This window comes from Procambarus clarkii, chromosome 63 (genome assembly GCF_040958095.1).
Source record: "Procambarus clarkii isolate CNS0578487 chromosome 63, FALCON_Pclarkii_2.0, whole genome shotgun sequence".
Classification (NCBI taxonomy): Eukaryota; Metazoa; Arthropoda; class Malacostraca; order Decapoda; family Cambaridae; genus Procambarus; species Procambarus clarkii.
The window spans coordinates 25,244,262-25,262,642 of NC_091212.1; the positions used below are offsets into that span (position 1 = coordinate 25,244,262).

An 18,381-nucleotide genomic window follows, 5' to 3' on the forward strand; every position below is an offset into this window, starting at 1 on the left:
GGGTCGGCCAGTTATGCCCCTTATGTGTAGTGGAGGCGTGTTGAACAGTCTCGGGCCTCTGATGTTGATAGAGTTCTCTCTCAGAGTACCTGTTGCACCTCTGCTCTTCAACGGGGGTATTCTGCACATCCTGCCATGTCTTCTGGTCTCATGTGCTGTTATTTTTGTGTGCAGGTTTGGGACCAGCCTTTCTAGTATTTCCCACGTGTAAATTATCATGTATCTCTCCCGCCTGCGCTCAGGAGAATACAGATTTAGGCATTTTAGTCGATCCCAAAAGTTTAGATGTTTTACTGAGTGGATTCTTCCTGATAAGGATTTCTGCACACTCTCCAGGTCAGCAATTTATCCAGCATTGAAAGGTGCTGTCATTGTGCAGCAGTACTCCACTCAAGAGAGCACTAGCGTCTTGGAAAGCATCATCATTAGTATAGCATCTCTAGTGTGAAAGGTTCTTGTTGTCCAACCTGTCATTTTATTTGCAGTTGTGACGGATACTTTATTGTGTTCTTTAAAGGTAAGGTCTTCCGACATCAGTACACCCAAATCCTTTACATTGCCTTTTCGTTCTATGTTATGATTTGACTGAGTTTTGTACGTGGTTCCCGTTTTTATAGTTTCATTTTTTCATTAATAATATTCATTAAATACTACATTATTTTCTGTATCCCATTGAAAGACCTGATTTACATCTGATTGGAAGTTTGCCGTGTCCTCTATGTTGTCTATTCTCATAAAAAATCCTAGTGTCATCTGCAAAGGATGATACAGTGCTATAGATTGTGTCCTTGTCTATGTCCGATATAAGGAAAAGTACTGGAGCAAGCACAGTACCCTGGGGGACTGAGCTCTTCACGGTTGATGGTCCGGATTTTATTGTATTGACTATTACACACTGGGTTCTGTTAGTCAGGAAATTGTAGATCCATCTGCCTATATTTCCGGCAATTCCTTTTTGAACGCATTTTATGTACAATAACACCATGGTCACATTTGTCAAAGGATTTTGCGAAATCTGTTTAAATTACATCAGCGTTTTGTTTGTCTTCCATAGCATCTAATGCCATATCATAGTGGTCCAGTAACTGCGACAGGCAAGAGCGCCCTGTTCTGAACCCATGTTGTCCGGGGTTATGGAGATGCTGTGATTCCATGTATTTTGTTATCTTACTTCTTAGCACTCTCTCAAAAATTTTTATAATGTGCGATGTTAGTGCTATCGGTCTGTAATTTTTTGTCTCTGCCTTATTTCCTTCTTTATGGAGTGGTGCTATCTCTGCTGTTTTTAGTATGTCAGGGATAACGCCAGTATCTAGGCTTTGTCTCCAAAGGATGTGAAGGGCCTGCGATAGTTTTTTTTTTTACAGTTGTTGATGAATACAGAGTTCCAAAAATCAGGGCCTAGTGCAGAGTACATACGGATACTGTCTGACGGCCTATAAGGAAGGCAGCCGGGTTGTAAGGTGTGTGGGGCTGACGGCCCATGAGGAAGGCAGCCGGGTTGTGAGGTGTGGGGCTGACGGCCCATGAGGAAGGCAGCCGGGTCGTGAGGTGTGGGGCTGACGGCCCATGAGGAAAGCAGCCGGGTTGTGAGGTGTGGGGCTGACGGCCCATGAGGAAGGCAGCCGGGTCGTGAGGTGTGGGGCTGACGGCCCATGAGGAAGGCAGCCGGGTCGTGAGGTGTGGGGCTGACGGCCCATGAGGAAGGCAGCCGGGTCGTGAGGTGTGGGGCTGACGGCCCATGAGGAAGGCAGCCGGGTTGTGAGGTGTGGGGCTGACGGCCCATGAGGAAGGCAGCCGGGTCGTGAGGTGTGGGGCTGACGGCCCATGAGGAAGGCAGCCGGGTTGTGAGGTGTGGGGCTGACGGCCCATGAGGAAGGCAGCCGGGTCGTGAGGTGTGGGGCTGACGGCCCATGAGGAAGGCAGCCGGGTCGTGAGGTGTGGGGCTGACGGCCCATGAGGAAGGCAGCCGGGTCGTGAGGTGTGGGGCTGACGGCCCATGAGGAAGGCAGCCGGGTCGTGAGTTTGAGGGAGCTCATACTATTGACTTTGCCTAATCCCTAAGGTGTCAGAACTGCAGTGTGTTGCCCTCACACTTAGTCGTACACCTGACTCCTCAGCACCTGGCGTACACCTGACTGTTCAACACCAGGCGTATACGTGACTCCTCAACACCAGGCGTACACCTGACTCCTCAACACCAGGCGTACACCTGACTCCTCAACACCAGGCGTACACCTGACTCCTCAACACCAGGCGTACACCTGACTGCTCCACACCAGGCGTACACCTGACTCCTCCACACCAGGCGTACGCCTGACTCCTCCACACCAGGCGTACACCTGACTCCTCCACACCAGGCGTACACCTGACTCCTCCACACCAGGCGTACACCTGACTCCTCCACACCAGGCGTACACCTGACTCCTCCACACCAGGCGTACACCTGACTCCTCCACACCAGGCGTACACCTGACTCCTCCACACCAGGCGTACACCTGACTCCTCCACACCAGGCGTACACCTGACTCCTCCACACCAGGCGTACACCTGACTCCTCCACACCAGGCGTACACCTGACTCCTCCACACCAGGCGTACACCTGACTCCTCCACACCAGGCGTACACCTGACTCCTCCACACCAGGCGTACACCTGACTCCTCCACACCAGGCGTACACCTGACTCCTCCACACCAGGCGTACACCTGACTCCTCCACACCAGGCGTACACCTGACTCCTCCACACCAGGCGTACACCTGACTCCTCCACACCAGGCGTACACCTGACTCCTCCACACCAGGCGTACACCTGACTCCTCCACACCAGGCGTACACCTGACTCCTCCACACCAGGCGTACACCTGACTCCTCCACACCAGGCGTACACCTGACTCCTCCACACCAGGCGTACACCTGACTCCTCCACACCAGGCGTACACCTGACTCCTCAACACCAGGCGTACACCTGACTCCTCAACACCAGGCGTACACCTGACTCCTCAACACCAGGCGTACACCTGACTCCTCAACACCAGGCGTACACCTGACTCCTCAACACCAGGCGTACACCTGACTCCTCAACACCAGGCGTACACCTGACTCCTCAACACCTGGCGTACACCTGACTCCTCCACACCTGGCGTACACCTGACTCCTCTGTAACAACCAGGTAGCCTTATGCATAACATATTTTTATCATAGCATCAACTTATACCTTTCCTGTTACTAGGAGTGTTGTGGGCGGCGCTCATTAATGTGGGCGGCGCCTTGGTGATCTTGAAGCGTGCAGTGCTGTAGATGGGCGTGACTATACTGTGGGGCAGGCCTCGGGTGGGCGTGACTATACTGTGGGGCAGGCCTCGGGTGGGCGTGACTATACTGTGGGGCAGGTCTCGGGTGGGCGTGACTATACTGTGGGGCAGGTCTCGGGTGGGCGTGACTATACTGTGGGGCAGGTCTCGGGTGGGCGTGACTATACTGTGGGGCAGGCCTCGGGTGGGCGTGACTATACTGTGGGGCAGGCCTCGGGTGGGCGTGACTATACTGTGGGGCAGGCCTCGGGTGGGCGTGACTATACTGTGGGGCAGGTCTCGGGTGGGCGTGACTATACTGTGGGGCAGGCCTCGGGTGGGCGTGACTATACTGTGGGGCAGGCCTCGGGTGGGCGTGACTATACTGTGGGGCAGGCCTTGGGTGGGCGTGACTATACTATGGACAGACCATCAGGTGAACATTGTGCTGTGGGTGGAGATGCTTCACCCACAGCACGATGTTCACCTGATGCTTTACCCACAGTTCATCTTGTTCTGTGGGTGGAGAACTATATGTTCTATATGTTCAAATAAGCACATTGTGCTGTGGGTGGAGCGTCAGGTGAACATTATGTTGTGAACAAGGCGTCACGTTAACATTATGTTGTGAACAAGGCGTCACGTGAACATTATGTTGTGAACAAGGCGTCACGTGAACATTATGCTATGGGCGGGCCTCCATGGGAACATATACTGTGGGTGAGCCTTGAGGTAATCACATTGCTGCGGGTGGACCTTATTGTAGACAATATACTGTGGGTGGGCCTTGGTATAGGCATTATGCGGTGGGTGGAGCCTAAAGTGGGCGTTTCTATAGCGTAGAGAGGCTTCGAGTGGGCGTATCTTTACTGCGTGTGTATAGGCCTTAGCTAGCGATTGGCTAGGTTTGGCTATGGCCTGGGTGGGACCTCTAGGCTCTAGTAAGCATGATCATGCAGTGGAGGGGCCTCTGGCAGGGCACGTCCCCTCGTCACACTGGTGAGAGGAGAAAACATTACCTCAATAGCATCGTGATATTTTAGCTAGTGTTTGGAAATGTATATTTTCTCTCTTGTGTATCACCATGACATGCCTGGGGGGTGATATAGGTGCCTTGTGGTGTATTAAAGTGATGTATAGCTCGTCTCGGGTGTATGACTTACGGCGTAGGTGTGGCAGGTATAGCTGTGGCAGTGTGCGGCGATGGATGGCTCTGTGGCCGAGCCTTGACTCGCGCAGTGATCGTTTGTTACTGGCGCTCTGGCGCCGGGCCCGCGCCACCCCGGGGCTTCGTGCGTCTGGCAGCGCCTTCACCGCGTTGCCACACCTTCTCCAGCTTTGTTTACCTCTGTATACACAGGTACTCTATTATTCATATATGTAAAAACAAATCATCAAAAAAATGTTATGGACTAGTTTACATTTAAATATGTGTATGTTTACTATTTGTATTTACTATTTGTATCTGCAGAATCGAGCTATTAGCTCTTGGATCCCGCCTTTCTAACCAATATATTTTTCCTCTATTGGTTCATGGTTCTTGTATTGGTAATTGGTTCCTCTGTTGGTAATTGGTTTATGGTTCATGGTTCATTGGTTCCTCCATGATTCAACCAGGAATGTAAGGTAGCGAAGCAAGTGAGTAAAAGAACATGGAGAAACTACAGGAATAACAGAACACCAGAGAGCAGGGAGAGATACCAGAGGGCAAGGAATGAGTACCTCAGAGGAGAGAAGCAGAGAGACAGTATGAAAATGACATTGCGAGTAAACCTAAGATCCAACCAAAACTGCTCCACAGCCACATCAGGATGAAAACAGCAGTGAAGGAACAAGTGATGAAACTGAGAAAAGGGGAGAACAGAGACACAGAGAATGACATGGAGGTGTGTGAAGAGCTCAACAGGAGATTCCAGGAGGTCTTCACAGTCCTGTCGTATTCAGACTTTGTCGTCAGTATGAAGAGAGGCTTCGAGCTCTCAAGGCTGTTGCAGGTTATCACTCAGGCTATGGTGCCAATGTCAGAATTGTTAAAATGATGTACCTTGCATACATCAGATCTTTAGTGGATTATGCTGCACCTCTGCTTGTTTTGATGCCTGAAAGAAAGCTTGGAGGGCTTGAAAATTGCAGAACGAAGCCTTGAAGATAATCCTTGGGTGCCCTCGTACCACAAAGATACTTAACATGAGAAAGGAACTTAATATTCCGAGCGTTGTTGATCGTGTTACGGAAATTAACTGTCAAATTGGTATAAAAATGCTTAGGCTAACTCATCCTAACCCTTGCACAGAAGCCCTCCAGAATTTCTTTATTGAAGATCAGCATTGTTCCAAATGGATAACAAAAACTGGAACTGAACTCAGAATGTATCAGGTTCGTAATTTGTACCAAGAGAAACAACAACGGCACTTTCCTGCACCGTGGGAGGTTACACCCTTTCCAGTTTTAATCCCTCCTTTTCCACCCAAGAAGCAAATTAGAGATCAGCCCAAGCTTCGTCTTGGGGCAAAGCTCAACGCCTTGAGCCATATTGATGCTCTGTGGACAGAACATTCTCTCTCTCAAATCATGTACACTGATGGTTCCCTACACCGCCCCACGGGTGCAGCTGGAAGTGAAGTTGTCCTGACAATGGGCGATGGCTTATACTTTGAGTGGGGAGTCCGTATAAACAACTGGGCCTCTACCCTTCAGACCAAACTATTTGCCTTGCTCCGTGCACTCAATTGTGTACAAGTCTCCAAACTTGATACATTAATTGTAAGTGACTCCTTATCATCCTTAATTGCTCTCAACTCTTTAAGACAAAACTGTAACATGCTCGTGTCCGAAGCTAGACACAAATACAACAAAATTATTAAAGATGGTAACAGAGTCCATTTCATGTGGTCTCCATCTCATGTTGGCCTCCGAATGCATGATAGAGCTGATAAGTTAGCCAAAGAATCTGCCTTTAAAGGAGCCGTTGAATGTAACCTTGGATTGTCAATGAGCAATCTGAGAGCAGCAGTACACCGAGAACTTCAACAAGATCTTGTAGATCTGAGGCAAAGTGAAATTGACACCAGTAATTCCATCTATCATCATACTATCATGCAAGAGGAGCCACACATCTATGGTTCATCCAATAAAATCAGCAGACTTCTAGGTGATACTACTGCTCGACTTAGACTCGGTTACAAGTATCTCTGGGAATTCTCATTATCTGCCGATGTAGACCTGACCAAATGTCATCCCGTTCTCGCAAATTTAATAAGTCAATATTGACTTATTAAATATGTGCATAGGTGACATACTTAACATAATAGATACCCTTAAAAAGATTCATAGAAAACACCGACCTTACCTAACCTACTTAGTATGTTAAGATAAGCATCTTATTGCTTCGTAATTACAATTATTACCTAACCTATAATAGGTATAGGTTAAGTAATAATTGTAATTACGAAGCAATAAGATGCTTATCTAAAGATACTAACAAGGTTAGGTAAGGTCGGTGTTTTCTATGAATCTTTTTAAGGGTATCTATTATGTTTAGTATATCACCTATGCACGTAGTTAATAAGTCAATATTGACTTATTAAATTTGCGAGAACGGGTTGCAAATGTAAACTGTGTCAACAAAATTATTCGCACACCCTCCGTCACTATGTGATGGAGCGCGAAAAGATACGTGAATTCAGAGACAATTCTATAACCAATGTTCCAACGATGTGTCAATATTTCATTCAAAATGATCTGCTACCAGAAATTTTAGCCAAATATCCCCAGTTTGCTAACTGTAGGTAGTAACTAAGTGATTGTAACCGATCCACCGCCGCCCACTGGATGGGGGGCGGTGTGCAGGACAAACATATAAATTGTGACACTAGCTCTCCACATATGTCAGTTGCTTAATTTAGAACCTGTACTTGTGGTCGATCTCGAACCCATTGTTGATGTGACGACTAATACTGAATTTTGTAACTAGTTCATCAAGATTATAACTTGCTTAGCTAAATGACTTGTGGGGTTCAGCCGCTAAGCCCATTATGTGCCTCTGAAACCCTTTCCACTACCGCCCACAAGATGGGTAGGGGTGCATAATAAATGAATTAAACTGAACTTCACAGAAGAACAAGGATTTAGTGAAGAACAATTTAGAAGGAAGAACAATTTAGTGCCCCTGCACTAAATGAGGCAAACCAAGCAACCTTGGAGGAATTTGATTCCAACAAAAGGAATCTGTTGGAACTGAATGTGACAAAGGCTGTTGGGCCTGACAGAATCTCACCGTGGATACTAAAAGAAGGTGCAGAAGCACTAAGTGTGCCACTCTCTATGGTGTATAACAGATCACTGGAAACAGGAGACCTACCGGAAAGTTGGAAGACAGCTAATGTAGTCCCAATATACAAAATGGGTGATAGGCAAGAGGCACTGAACTACAGGCCAGTTTCCCTAACTTGTATACCATGCAAGGTGATGGAGAAGATCGTGAGGAAAAGGCTCGTAGAGCATCTGGAGGGAAATAGTTTTGTGACACACCACCAACATGGATTCAGAGATGGTAAATCGTGCCTCACAGGTTTAATAGAATTCTATGACCAAGCAACAAAAACTAGGCACGAAAGAGAAGGGTGGGCAGACTGCATTTTCTTGGACTGTCAGAAAGCCTTTGACACAGTACCCCATAAAAGGTACAAAAGTTGGAGCAACAGGCAGGAGTAAATGGTAAGGTGCTCCAGTGGATAAGGGAGTATCTAAGCAACAGAAAACAGCGAGTAACTGTGAGGGAGGAGACATCAGAGTGGCGAGATGTCACCAGCGGAGTCCCACAGGGCTCTGTACTTTGCCCATCCTGTTTCTAATTTATGTAAATGATCTTCCAGAGCGTATAGACTCATTCCATTCTATGTTTGCTGATGATGAAAAAATTATGAGAAGAATCAAGACAGATGATGATAGACAGAGACTACAGGATGACCTGAGCAAACTGGAAGAATGGTCATGAAAATGGCTGCTAAAGTTCAACTCAGGAAAGTGCAAAGTAATGAAATTAGGCGAAGGGAGCAGAAGGCTAAACACAAGGTATCATCTGGGAGGTGAAATCCTGCAAGAGTCAAATTAGGAAGAAAGATCTGGGGGTTGATATCACACTGAACCTGTTCCCAAAGGCCCACATTAAAAGGATATCATCAGTGGCATATGCTAGGTTGGCCAACATAAGAACTGCCTTTAGAAACTTGGGTAAGGAATCGTTCAGGACCCTGTATACGACTCATGTCAGACCAATCCTGGAATATACAGTTCCTGCCTGGAGTTCATATCTAGTTAAACACAGAACAAAGTTAGAGAAGATTTAGCGGTATGCCACCAGGCTTGTCCCGGAACTGAGAGGTATGAGTTACGAGAAAAGGCTGAAGGAGCTGAACCTCAAGTCCCTGGAAAACAGAAGAGTAAGGGGAAACATGATAACCACCTACAAAATTCTCAGGGGAATTGACAGGGTGGACAAAGACAAACTCTTCAGCACAGGTGGAACACGAACAAGGGGACACAGGTGGAAACTTAGTACACAAATGAGCCACAGAGACATTAGAAAGAATTTTTTCAGTGTCAGAGTAGTTAGTAATTGGAATGCACTAGGAAGTGATGTGGTAGAGGCTGACTCCATACACAGCTTCAAGTGTAGATATGATAGAGCCCAGTAGGTTCAGGAATCTGTACACCAGTTGATTGACAGTTGAGAGGCGGGACCAAAGAGCCGGAGCTCAACTAGGTGAGTACACACACACACACATTCAGTTGATTTACGGTTGAGAGGCGGGACCAAAGAGCCAGAGCTCAACTCGCAAGCACAACTAAGTGAGTACAACTACGTGAGTACACACAAATGGAATGCATTAGGAAGTGAGGTGGTGGAGACAAACTTAATACATACAGTTTCAAGTCTAGATATGATAGAGCCCAGTAGGCTCAGGAACCTGTACACCTGTTGATCGACGGTTGAGAGGCGGGACCACAGAGCCAGAGCTCAACCCCCGCAAGCACAACTAGGTGAGTACACACACACACACACACACACACACACACACACACACACACACACACATAAACACACACAGCTTAGCTACACACCCCAGTGCTAATCCACCCCATGCTAACCAGCTCACACCTGCTTCACAGGTCACTCCTTCCCCAAATCATCCCTCCCTGCTTATCTCCCCAACACATCCCTTGACCCCACTGCAGTCAAATTCATCCCACATTCCAAGGACCCCCTCATCACCTCAACCCCCAAAACCCGTCCAGCCCTCATCCCCTCAACCCCCAAAACCCACCCAGCCTTCATCCCCTCAACCCCAAGAACCCACCTAGCCCTCATCCCCTCAACACCCAAAACCTACCCAGCCCTCACCCCTCCTCATCCCATCTCCTTCCATGTGACCCCCCACCCTTGCGAGGGGGGTGAGAGGTTCCCCCCACCCCCTCTATCCTTCCCCCTCCCAACCTCTCAACCTCTATCTGACTCCCAACCTTACGCTATCTCCCAACCCCTCTATGCCCTCCCTAATCTTCAGACCCAGTGTGCCCTTCCTACTCCAGACCTACCTACCCAGGCCCTACCCCAGACCCTCCTACCTACCTTCCTAGAAGCCCAGCCCCCAGTAGCCCCCCAAGCACCCCTCCTGACCTCTTTCACCCCCCATACACCCCCCGGACCCCCCCAGACACCCCCAGGATCCCCCCCGGACATCCCTCGTATCCTCCCTGCCCCCAGTCATCCCCCAGACACCCCCCAGATCCCCCAGATCCCCCCTGCCCCCAGTCACCCCCCAGATTCCCCCAGGCCCCCAGAGAAAGGGAGAACTCTGGTACAAGTTTCCATGAAGAATCTCAAGGTTTGGTACACCAATGCTGATGGGGTATCTAATAAAGCTGAAGAGATAAAAGAAAGAGTGAGTGAAGCAGATCCTGACATAGTTGCAATTGTGGAAACTAAAATTAATGACATGATCTCAGATGCAATCTTTCCTGAAGGGTACCAGGTGATACGAAAAGAGAGGACACAGAGACAGGGAGGGGGAGTGGCACTCCTAATAAAGCGGAAATGGAAGTTTGAAGACCTGGGAAATCGAGTTACCAATGAGTGCACAAGCTTCATACATGGAACTCTGACAGTAGATGGGAGGAAGATTGTAATCTTGGTAATCTACAATCCCTCACCAAACAGTAGAAGACCCAGGCAGGAGTATGATGACAACAACAAAGCATGTATTGATGAACTGCAGAAGGCAGCAACACTAGCCCACAGAATGAGAGCGAAGCTGCTGATCATGGGGGACCTAAATCACAGAGAGATAAATTGGGAATCAAGGAATCCCCATGGAGGGGACGAAACGTGGGGAGCAAAATTAGTAGATGTTATAGACAGGAATTTCCTAACAGAACATGTGAAGGAAGACACAAGGGAAAGAGGAGGAGATGTACCGAGCCTATTAGATCTGATTTTCACCCAGAACGTAGAAGATATCGAGAATTCAGAGCATGAAATACCTCTAGGGGCCAGTGACCATTGTGTCCTAGTCTTTGACTACATGATGGAATTCAAACTTATGACCATGGGACAAGAGATCTTGGAAAGGAGAGTTGACTACAGGAAAGGGGACTATAAGAGGATAAGGGACTATCTGGGTGAAGTGCAGTGGGAGGAAGAAATTAGAGGAAAAACAGTCCAAGATATGATGGACCTAGTCATACAGAAATGCCAGGAGGCCGAAGAGAGATTTATACCAACAGTAAAGGGAAAAAATAAGAAGGAATATAATAACCCATGGTTTAATAGACAGTGTCAGGAAGCAAAAATGGCCAGCAGGCGGGAGGGGAGGAAGTACAGAAGACAAAGGACAGAGGACAACAGGATCAGATACAACAGAGCTAGGAACGATTACATTAACATAAGACGAACATCGGAAAGGGACTATGAGAACGATATTGCAATCAAAGCGAAAAAACAACCTAAGTTACTACACAGTTATATAAGAAGAAAATGTCGGTGAACGACCAAGTGACAAGACTAAGGAAGACAGAGGGGGCATATACTGAAAGTGACAAGGAAATCTGCGAGGCACTGAATGCCAGTTTCCATGGAGTGTTCACTACCGAGCCTGAGCAGCTCCCATTGTTGGAAGGGGTTACCGTAGATGAAAGACTATCAGATATAGAGGTGACAGCAGAGGAGGTAATGAAACAGTTGACAACTCTAGATGCAACTAAAGCAGTTGGACCAGACAAAGTATCACCGTGGATACTAAAAGAAGCAGCGCAGGCCCTCAGCGTGCCTCTGGCAATGATCTTTAATGAGTCACTTATGTCAGGAGAATTGCCCAGTTGCTGGAAGAAGGCAAATGTCGTGCCGATCTTCAAGAAAGGTGATAGGGAGGAGGCACTTGACTATAGACCTGTATCACTGACAAGCATCCCTGTAAAATACTGGAAAGAATAATTAGGCTACGACTGGTTGCACACCTGGAGAACATTAGGTTTGTGAACAAACATCAACATGGGTTCTGGACAGGGAAATCGTGCCTAACAAACCTTCTGGAATTCTATGATAAAATAACGAGGATAAGACAGGACAGAGATTGTTGGGCAGACTGCATATTTCTGGACTGCCAAAAGGCCTTTGTTACAGTACCGCACATGCTGTTCAAGCTCGAGAGGCAGGCGGGGGTGGGGGGAAAGGTCCTAGCATGGATAAGGAACTACCTAACAGGAAGGAGCCAAAGAGTTACGGTAAGGGGCGAGAAGTCGGACTGGCGAACAGTAACAAGTGGAGTACCACAAGGATCGGTGCTGGGACCAATTCTATTTCTTGTATATGTTAACGACATGTTTACAGGCGTAGAGTCCTACATGTCGATGTTTGCGGATGACACAAAGTTGATGAGAAGAGTTGTGACAGATGAGGATTGCAGGATCCTCCAAGAGAACCTGAACAGGTTGCAGAGATGGTCAGAGAAATGGCTACTGGAATTCAACACGAGCAAATGTAAAGTTATGGAAATGGGACTAGGAGATAGGAGACCAAAGGGACAGTACACAATGAAGGGGAACAGCCTACCTGTGACGACACGTGAAAGAGACCTGAGGGTGGACGTAACACCTAATCTATCTCCTGAGGCACATATAAATAGGATAACGACAGCAGCGTACTCTACACTGGCAAAAGTTAGATCATCATTCAGAAACCTTAGGAAGGAGGCATTTAGGGCGCTTTACACTGCCTATGTGAGGCCAGTCTTAGAGTATGCCGCCTCATCATGGAGTCCCCATCTGAAGAAGCATATAATGAAACTGGAAAAGGTTCAGAGGTTTGCAACTAGACTCGTCCCAGAGCTACGAGGGATGGGGTATGAGGAGCGCCTGAGGGAACTGTGCCTTACGACACTAGAAAGAAGAAGGGAGAGGGGGGACATGATAGGAACGTATAAGATACTCAGAGGGATTGACAGAGTGGACATAGACGAAATGTTCACACGAAATAGTAACAGAACGAGGGGACATGGATGGAAGCTTGAAACTCAGATGAGTCACAGAGATGTTAGGAAGTTTTCTTTTAGCGTGAAAGTAGTGGGAAAATGGAATGCACTTCAGGAACAGGTTGTGGAAGCAAATACTATTCATAATTTTAAAACCAGGTATGATAGGGAAATGGGACAGGAGTCATTGCTGTAAACAACCGATGCTCGAAAGGCGGGATCCAAGAGTCAATGCTCGATCCTGCAGACACAACTAGGTGAGTACAACTAGGTGAGTACACACACACACACACACACACACACACACACACACAGGAAGTAGCCCGTAACAGCTGTCTAACTCCCAGGTACCTATTTACTGCTAGGTAACAGGAGCATCAGGGTGAAAGAAACTCTGCTCATTGTTCCTCGCCGGCGCCGGGAATCGAACCCGGGCCACAGGATTACGAGTCCCGCACGCTGTTCACTCAGTTACCAGCGCCCTAAGCGCTACCAGTGTACTCACCTATTTGTGTCTGCAGGATCGAGCATTGACTCTTGGATCCCGCCTTTCCAGCATCAGTTGTTTACAGCAATGACTCCGGTCCTATTTCCCTATCATACCTAGTTGTATAATTATGAATAGTATTTGCTTCCACAACCTGTTCCTGAAGTGCATTCCATTTTCCACTACTCTCACGCCGAAAGAAAACTTCCTAACATCTCTGTGACTCATCTGAGTTTCCAGCTTCCACCCATGTCCCCTCGTTCTGTTACTATTCCGTGTGAACATTTCGTCTATATCCCCTCCGTCAATCCCCCTGAGTATTTTATACGTTCCTATCATATCCCCCCCTCTCCCTTCTTTTTTCTAGTGTTGTAAGGCACAGTTCCTTCAGGTGCTCCTCATACCCCATCCCTTGTAACTCTGGGACGAGTCTCGTTGCAAACCTATGAACCTTTTCCAGTTTCCTTATATGCTTCTTCAGATGGGGACTCCATGATAAGGCTGCATACTCTAAGACGGGTCTCACGTAGGCAGTGTAAAGTGCCCTAAATGCCTCCTTGCTTAGGTTTCTGAATAATGTTCTAACTTTTGCCAGTGTAGAGTACGCTGCTGTCGTTATCCTATTTATATGTGCCTCAGGAGATAGATTAGGTGTTAGGTTCACCCCCAGGTCTCTGTCTCGTGTCGTCACAGGTAGGCTGTTCCCCTTCATTGTGTACTGTCCCTTTGGTCTCCTATCTCCTAGTCCCATTTCCATAACTTTACATTTGCCTGTGTTGAACTCCAGTAGCCATTTCTCTGACCATTATACCTTGTTATGGGAGCCGGTCTGCCGAGCGGACAGCACACTGTACTTGTGATCCTGTGGTCTCGGGTTCGATCCCGGGCGCCGGCGAGAAACAATGGGCAGAGTTTCTTTCACCCTATGCCCCTGTTACCTAGCAGTAAAATAGGTACCTGAGCGTTAGTCAGCTGTCACGGGCTGCTTCTTGGGGGTGGAGGCCTGGTCGAGGACCGGGCCGCGGGGACACTAAAGCCCCGAAATCATCTCAAGATAACCATCTCTGCAACCTGTTCGGGTCCTCTTGGAGGATCCTGCAATCCTCATCTGTCACAACTCTTCTCGTCAACTTTGCGTCATCTGCGAACATCGACATGTAGGACTCTACGCCTGTAAACATGTCGTTAACATATACTAGAAATAGAATTCGTCTCAGCACCGTCCTTGAGCTAATTCATTCGTCACTGTTCGTCAGTCCGACTTCTCGCCCCTTATCGTAACTCTTTAGCTCCTTCAAAAGCCAGAGTGTGTGTGCGTGTGCGCGTGTGTGCGTACGTGCGTGTGTGTGTGTGTGTGTGTGTGTGTGTGTGTGTGTGTGTGTGTGTGTGTGTGTGTGTGTGTGTGTGTGTACTCACTCACCTATTTGTGCTTGCGGGGGTTGAGCTTTGGCTCTTGTGTACTCACCTAGTTGTACTCACCTAGTTGTGTTTGCGGGGGTTGAGCTCTGGCTCTTTGGTCCCGCCTCTCAACCGTCAATCAACAGGTGTACAGATTCCTGAGCCTATCGGGCTCTGTCATATCTACACTTGAAACTGTGTATGGAGTGAGCCTCCACCACATCACCCCCTAATGCATTCCATTTGTCAACCACTCTGACACTAAAAAAGTTCTTTCTAATATCTCTGTGGCTCATTTGGGCACTCAGTTTCCACCTGTGTCCCCTTGTGCGTGTTCCCCTTGTGTTAAATAGACTGTCTTTATCTACCCTATCAATCCCCTTCAGAATCTTGAATGTGGTGATCATGTCCCCCCTAACTCTTCTGTCTTCCAGCGAAGTGAGGTTTAATTCCCGTAGTCTCTCCTCGTAGCTCATACCTCTCAGCTCGGGTACTAGTCTGGTGGCAAACCTTTGAACCTTTTCCAGTTTAGTCTTATCCTTGACTAGATATGGACTCCATGCTGGGGCTGCATACTCCAGGATTGGCCTGACATATGTGGTATACAAAGTTCTGAATGATTCTTTACACAAGTTTCTGAATGCCGTTCGTATGTTGGCCAGCCTGGCATATGCCGCTGATGTTATCCGCTTGATATGTGCTGCAGGAGACAGGTCTGGCGTGATATCAACCCCCAAGTCTTTTTCCTTCTCTGACTCCTGAAGAATTTCCTCTCCCAGATGATACCTTGTATCTGGCCTCCTGCTCCCTACACCTATCTTCATTACATTACATTTGGTTGGGTTAAACTCTAACAACCATTTGTTCGACCATTCCTTCAGCTTGTCTAGGTCTTCTTGAAGCCTCAAACAGTCCTCTTCTGTTTTAATCCTTCTCATAATTTTAGCATCGTCCGCAAACATTGAGAGAAATGAATCGATACCCTCCGGGAGATCATTTACATGTATCAGAAACAAGATAGGACCGAGTACAGAGCCCTGTGGGACTCCACTGGTGACTTCACGCCAATCGGAGGTCTCACCCCTCACCGTAACTCTCTGCTTCCTATTGCTTAGATACTCCCTTATCCACTGGAGCACCTTACCAGCTACACCTGCCTGTCTCTCCAGCTTATGTACCAGCCTCTTATGAGGTACTGTGTCAAAGGCTTTCCGACAATTCAAGAAAATGCAGTCCGCCCAGCCCTCTCTTTCTTGCTTAATCTTTGTCACCTGAACGTAGAATTCTATCAAGCCTGTAAGGCAAGATTTACCCTCCCTGAACCCATGTTGGCGATTTGTGTGTGTGTGTGTGTGTGTGTGTGTGTGTGTGTGTGTGTGTGTGTGTGTGTTTACTAGTTGTGTTTACTAGTTGTGTTTTGCGGGGGTTGAGCTTTGCTCTTTCGGCCCGCCTCTCAACTGTCAATCAACTGTTTACTAACTACTTTTTTTTTTTTCCACACCACACACACCCCAGGAAGCAGCCCGTGACAGCTGACTAACTCCCAGGTACCTATTTACTGCTAGGTAACAGGGGCACTTAGGGTGAAAGAAACTTTGCCCATTTGTTTCTGCCTCGTGCGGGAATCGAACCCGCGCCACAGAATTACGAGTCCTGCGTGCTATCCACCAGGCTACGAGGCCCCATCAGCGTGTGTGTGTGTGTGTGTGTGTGTGTGTGTGTGTGTGTGTGTGTGTGTGTGTGTGTGTGTGTGTGTGTGCTCACCTAGTTGTAACACGGGTTAAGGTTCCTCTCTCTCTTCTTCTCTCTTCTTTACCCTCTACCCGTATTCTTACTTTTTATTCTCTACCAAGGGACTCCAAAACTTTTAACAACGCCAACTCCACGCCACGTGGTCCTAAGACGATTGACCGACTTAGGATTCTACACCCAGTATGACGTGACCTAGGCGTTGAGCAAAACCCTAGAGTCGCCTCTGCTGCCACCACCAGACCAGTAACACAGAGCAATGATCGAGGTCTGGATCGATCACGCTAATTAATCAACCTTGGGGCTTGATCCCCACTAGTAGTTTATAACCTCGGAAACTTGAGTGTGGAATTAATTACACGGGAATGATAATTCCGATTCGATGTTAGAATCGGCGCCCAATGCAACTCTGCCTCGTGTGGACCACGTGACCAGGACAAGTATACACATAAAACACATGGAAACAATAAAATGCAAATTAATAACAAATTTAATTTATTAAAAGAAAACTAAAACAAAATCTAAATATGTTCACTCCCTATCACTTTAACACTCCCTACTTGACCTGAATGGCAAATGAGAAGACTATCCCTATAATTAGCAATAGCAACTATACCTTGGGCGACCAGCTCTAGCTGTTGTGCTGGTCTTGGGGAGAGGTAAGATGGTTGACCTCTCCCAGCTGCTCCCGTATTCACACTGATTTTTTTCTTGTCTGGACTACCCCAGACAGAGTATTGTATCCTTCCGCCTCGCTTACCCAGTTACTTTAGCAAGGTTAAGTTATAACAATTATCCTCTGTTTATACTGAATTGATCCAGACTGGTTGAATTATTTTACTTTAATTAGATTACACAAACATCTAACGGCAAAGCTGTTCCCGATCACAAAAATGGTTATTAAAACTTTGAGAAATATTAGACATGTCAACCCTGCTGACCTATGACCGCCGGTCACTCCGCCTTAAAAGTTAGATCTGATTCGTGACGTCACTGATGGTGACTTAAACTCAATAATTAGAATACTCTTGATATTGTATCCAGTACTATTATACAATACAATTTTAATGCAAAATGAATAAAGGCTAATTTTCTCTAAATTACTGAATACTATAGGATGATTCATTATACGCAGCTTTGAACAAAGCGTCGGTTATTTCCACCGCGAATTCCCCTGGGGGTCAGGTCACCATGCGGCTCAGCTTCCCATTCTCTTTTGTCGATAAACCACTCTGGATAATTCTTACAACAGCCTAGTTTGTTACATAGTTGTGCTTGCGGGGGTTGAGCTTTGGCTCTTTGGTCCCGCCTCTCAACTGTCAATCAACAGATGTACAGATTCCTGAGTGTACTGGGCTCTATCATATTTACATTTGAAACTGTGCACTGCCTAATGCATTCTATCTGTTAACTTCTCTGATACTGAAAAAGGTTTTTCTAACGTCCCTGTGGCTCATTTGAGTACTAAGTTTCCACCTGTGTCCCCTTGTTCGCGTCCCACCCGTGCTTATCAGTTTATCTTTGTCTACCGTTATCTTGAGGTTATCTTGAGATGATTTCGGGGCTTTAGTGTCCCCGCGGCCCGGTCCTCGACCAGGCCTCCACCCCCAGGAAGCAGCCCGTGACAACTGACTAACACCCAGGTACCAATTTTACTGCTAGGTAACAGGGGCATAGGGTGATAGAAACTCTGCCCATTGTTTCTCGCCGGCGCCTGGGATCAAACCCGGGACCACAGGATCACAAGTCCAGCGTGCTGTCCGCTCGGCCGACCGGCCGACCGACCGTCAATTCAACAGATCTCTAACCCTGTCCATGGAGAGCAGAAGAAAATGTATGTCTGCTGGTTAGCATTGTAAATGTGTGGCCACGTCTGTGGTTGGGAAATGAATTATCAGGGTAAAGCGCGAAGCCGACACAACTATACAG

The 18,381-nt window shown here is 47.4% G+C and overlaps 1 protein-coding gene across 2 annotated transcripts in view; it reads left to right on the top strand.

Moving 5' to 3' along the window:
* LOC123769457 (protein O-linked-mannose beta-1,2-N-acetylglucosaminyltransferase 1) overlaps positions 1-18,381 on the top strand; it is a 234,757-nt gene that overhangs the window by 76,357 nt on the left and 140,019 nt on the right. The gene's annotated exons all lie outside the window — the stretch shown is intronic.